Source organism: Eptatretus burgeri, chromosome 16 (genome assembly GCF_056783735.1).
Source record: "Eptatretus burgeri isolate ZD-2024b chromosome 16, Ebu_testis_v1, whole genome shotgun sequence".
In the NCBI taxonomy this organism is placed as follows: Eukaryota; Metazoa; Chordata; class Myxini; order Myxiniformes; family Myxinidae; genus Eptatretus; species Eptatretus burgeri.
In genome coordinates, this window is record NC_140976.1 from 9863492 (window position 1) to 9869220 (window position 5729).

The window sequence follows — 5729 nt, forward strand, 5'->3', positions numbered from 1 at the left end:
ACTAACATTTATTTATTAACATTTATTTTTAGTTAGAAACTAACATTTATTTTTAGTTGTTAAAATTATGTTGTGTAAAAAAAACAACAAGATTTATGTCCTCGTTGATTAAACTGTCATAAATTAAAAAAAATATTTTTTTCAAGAGAAGTTTTACGACGGACGCCTCCCGTATTGCCACCCGCCGGTTTAAATCTGAACGGAAGTAGTGGTTTAAACTACCGTGTTTCACCTCCTTTCTGTCCGATGAGGAATGGTAATATTAACATTAAACTAACAAAACATCACTTACAAAATACTGTACACTCACGAATGAAACCTCCGTCAACTCTACCGCCGTGGCCACCATACACCGAAGAAACGGTACACCAAGACAAATTAATCAAAATGACGAGATTTCTCAATGAAGAAGGTTACGTTCGTTTTTAAATTATAAATAAAACCTTCATACAATACGGTACACATGTACGGACACGTGAGAGCGAAGGAACGGCCTGTGTGGTTGTTTCTGGCACGCGGTTTGAAAGTTTTTTTTTTGCACGTACGCCCACGCGAGAGCGAAGCAACAGCCTGTGTGGTTGTTTCTTGCACGCGGTTTGAAACTTTTTTTTTTTGCACGTACGGCCACGCGAGAGCGAGGAAACGGCTTATGTGGTTGTTTCTTGCACGTGGTTTGAAAGTTTTTTAATTTTTTTTTGCACGTATGGCCGCGCGAGAGCGAGGAAACGGCTTATGTGGTTGTTTCTTGCACGCGGTTTGAAACTTTTTTTTTTGCACGTACGGCCACGCGAGAGCGAGGAAACGGCTTATGTGATTGTTTCTTGCACGTGGTTTGAAAGTTTTTTTATTTTTATTTTTTGCACGTACGGCCACGCGACAGCGAAAGAACGGCCTGTGTTTGTTTCTTGCACGTGGTTTGAAAGTTGTTTTTTTTTTTTGCACGTACGGCCACGCGAGAGCGAAAGAACGGCCTGTGTGTTTGTTTCTGGCACGCGGTTTGAAAGTTTTTTTTTTTTGCACGTGTACGGCCACGCACTAGTATATATAATTTGCATCTTGTGTTGATAAATTAATGTGGTTGTTGATGTCATGCAGGGCATGATGGGCTGAATGACCTCCACCTCCTGTGTCTGGTTTCCTTGTGTTCATTATAACACCGATCTTACAGTCGAAATACATCATAGACCATGTTTCAATATTATGTGTTAAAACAACTGCTTGAAGTAAAGCTAAAAGGAGGATGTTGAAAATGGTGTCTCACTCCCTCTTAAAGAGTGGTGTATAAGCGCAGTTTAACCGTACGACAACATGCAATTTGGTATGTCTGTCTGTCTGTCTGTCTGTCTGTCTGTCTGTCTGTCTGTCTTTTGACCGCAATACATTCGGTCGTTACTAATATTGTAATGTACTCGATAGACAGGGACGAAGGCTCTGAAATGGGAACAACAGGTTTGAAAAGGACGCAGGCACGATCCAGCGGGTCATGTGACTCTCCTTAACCACGCCCCGGTGCACCCATGTATCCATGCATTATCATAAACTACTGATACATCTCATCTCCCCCTCCCCCCATCTTTTAAAAAATTACAAATCAAAGCGCTCAGGAGGGTTACAGACATGAGCTGACCTTCTGAGGGCTAGTGGAGGGTTGTCCTTGCAACTGCTGTGGGCTTCTTAATAAGGGGTACAGGGTCAGGAAGGAGTTCAGGTACATTTATGGGTGAAAAGCTTTCATGAGGAAACACCTTAGGTTCAAACCCAGGTGGTGTTAACACAAGAATGGGTGACAAAGGCACTTGAGCCGGTTCAATGTTTGGCTCCCCATGACGTAACCTTAGTTGGTCAACATGTTTACCATGCATCTACCATCACAAGAAACATCATTTCACCATTGTTATCGATAATGGTGTCAGATAACCACTTGGTTCCCCATCCAGAGTGCAGCACGTATACAGGATCATTGATCTGGAAGTTGAGGTTTGCAGACGTTTGGTCGTGATTACGTTTCTGTTGATACTTGATATTCTCGACCTCGAACGTTACGTTCAGGTGTACCAATGATAACCGTGTTGTTAATTCACGACCCATCAGAAGCTTGGCAGGTGAGCGACCGGTGGTTTAATGTGGTCTGGTGCGGTAGTTGAGCAACACACGAGCTAGACGAGGTTGAATGGAGCCTTCCTTGATGGGGTTTAGACCATGCTTGATGATCTAAACAGCAGGTTCGGCTTGATCATTACTGGCAGGTTTGTAGGGGGCAGATGTGTAGTGCTAAATGCCATTCATTTTACAAAAGTTCTGAAACTCTGAACTCATAAATGACGATCCATTATCTGATACAATGGAGTTCGGAATACCTTGTTGCACGAACATGGTACGTAGAGCTTCAATTGTTACAGCAGAGGATGAGGATGGCACCACGAGAGCTTCAATCCATTTGGAGTGGGCATCAACTACGAGCAGGAAAAGCATCCCTTGAAATGGACCAGCATGGTCCATGTGTAGTCTGGACCATGGTTTTGATGGCCACGACTACATGGCCAATAGAGACTGTGACGGTGTCTAAGCATGGGCTTGACAAGTATAACAATGGCGTGCATGGGACTCAATGTCACTGTCCAAACCAGGCCACCAATCATGGGCTGGACAAGTATAACAATGGCGTGCATGGGACTCAATGTCACTGTCCAAACCAGGCCACCAATCATGGGCTTGACAAGTATAACAATGGCGTGCATGGGACTCAATGTCACTGTCCAAACCAGGCCACCAATCATGGGCTGGACAAGTATAACAATGGCGTGCATGGGACTCTGTGTCACTGTCCAAACCAGGCCACCAATCATGGGCTGGACAAGTATAACAATGGCATACATGGGACTCTATGTCACTGTCCAAACCAGGCCACCAATCATGGGCTTGACAAGTATAACAATGGCGTGCATGGGACTCTGTGTCACTGTCCAAACCAGGTCACCAATCATGGGCTGGACAAGTATAACAATGGCGTGCATGGGACTCTGTGTCACTGTCCAAACCAGGCCACCAATCATGGGCTGGACAAGTATAACAATGGTGTGCATGGGACTCAATGTCACTGTCCAAACCAGGCCACCAATCATGGGCTGAACAAGTATAACAATGGTGTGCATGGGACTCTGTGTCACTGTCCAAACCAGGCCACCAATCATGGGCTGAACAAGTATAACAATGGTGTGCATGGGACTCAATGTCACTGTCCAAACCAGGCCACCAATCATGGGCTGGACAAGTATAACAATGGTGTGCATGGGACTCTGTGTCACTGTCCAAACCAGGCCACCAATCATGGGCTTGACAAGTATAACAATGGTGTGCATGGGACTCTGTGTCACTGTCCAAACCAGGCCACCAATCATGGGCTGGACAAGTATAACAATGGTGTGCATGGGACTCAATGTCACTGTCCAAACCAGGCCACCAATCATGGGCTGAACAAGTATAACAATGGCGTGCATGGGACTCTATGTCACTGTCCAAACCAGGCCACCAATCATGGGCTTGACAAGTATAACAATGGCGTGCATGGGACTCTGTGTCACTGTCCAAACCAGGCCACCAATCATGGGCTGGACAAGTATAACAATGGTGTGCATGGGACTCAATGTCACTGTCCAAACTAGGCCACCAATCATGGGCTGAACAAGTATAACAATGGTGTGCATGGGACTCAATGTCACTGTCCAAACCAGGCCACCAATCCTGGGCTTGACAAGTATAACAATGGCGTGCATGGGACTCTGTGTCACTGTCCAAACCAGGCCACCAATCATGGGCTGGACAAGTATAACAATGGTGTGCATGGGACTCAATGTCACTGTCCAAACCAGGCCACCAATCATGGGCTGAACAAGTATAACAATGGTGTGCATGGGACTCAATGTCACTGTCCAAACCAGGCCACCAATCATGGGCTGAACAAGTATAACAATGGTGTGCATGGGACTCAATGTCACTGTCCAAACCAGGCCACCAATCATGGGCTGGACAAGTATAACAATGGTGTGCATGGGACTCAATGTCACTGTCCAAACCAGGCCACCAATCATGGGCTGAACAAGTATAACAATGGTGTGCATGGGACTCAATGTCACTGTCCAAACCAGGCCACCAATCATGGGCTGGACAAGTATAACAATGGTGTGCATGGGACTCAATGTCACTGTCCAAACCAGGCCACCAATCATGGGCTGGACAAGTATAACAATGGTGTGCATGGGACTCAATGTCACTGTCCAAACCAGGCCACCAATCATGGGCTGGACAAGTATAACAATGGTGTGCATGGGACTCAATGTCACTGTCCAAACCAGGCCACCAATCATGGGCTGAACAAGTATAACAATGGCGTGCATGGGACTCAATGTCACTGTCCAAACCAGGCCACCAATCATGGGCTGGACAAGTATAACAATGGCGTGCATGGGACTCAATGTCACTGTCCAAACCAGGCCACCAATCATGGGCTGAACAAGTATAACAATGGTGTGCATGGGACTCAATGTCACTGTCCAAACCAGGCCACCAATCATGGGCTTGACAAGTATAACAATGGTGTGCATGGGACTCAATGTCACTGTCCAAACCAGGCCACCAATCATGGGCTGGACAAGTATAACAATGGTGTGCATGGGACTCAATGTCACTGTCCAAACCAGGCCACCAATCATGGGCTGGACAAGTATAACAATGGTGTGCATGGGACTCTGTGTCACTGTCCAAACCAGGCCACCAATCATGGGCTGGACAAGTATAACAATGGTGTGCATGGGACTCAATGTCACTGTCCAAACCAGGCCACCAATCATGGGCTGGACAAGTATAACAATGGTGTGCATGGGACTCAATGTCACTGTCCAAACCAGGCCACCAATCATGGGCTGGACAAGTATAACAATGGTGTGCATGGGACTCAATGTCACTGTCCAAACCAGGCCACCAATCATGGGCTGGACAAGTATAACAATGGTGTGCATGGGACTCAATGTCACTGTCCAAACCAGGCCACCAATCATGGGCTTGACAAGTATAACAATGGTGTGCATGGGACTCTGTGTCACTGTCCAAACCAGGCCACCAATCATGGGCTGAACAAGTATAACAATGGTGTGCATGGGACTCAATGTCACTGTCCAAACCAGGCCACCAATCATGGGCTTGACAAGTATAACAATGGCGTGCATGGGACTCAATGTCACTGTCCAAACCAGGCCACCAATCATGGGCTGAACAAGTATAACAATGGCGTGCATGGGACTCTGTGTCACTGTCCAAACCAGGCCACCAATCATGGGCTGAACAAGTATAACAATGGTGTGCATGGGACTCAATGTCACTGTCCAAACCAGGCCACCAATCATGGGCTGAACAAGTATAACAATGGTGTGCATGGGACTCAATGTCACTGTCCAAACCAGGCCACCAATCATGGGCTGGACAAGTATAACAATGGTGTGCATGGGACTCAATGTCACTGTCCAAACCAGGCCACCAATCATGGGCTGGACAAGTATAACAATGGTGTGCATGGGACTCAATGTCACTGTCCAAACCAGGCCACCAATCATGGGCTGGACAAGTATAACAATGGTGTGCATGGGACTCAATGTCACTGTCCAAACCAGGCCACCAATCATGGGCTGGACAAGTATAACAATGGTGTGCATGGGACTCTGTGTCACTGTCCAAAC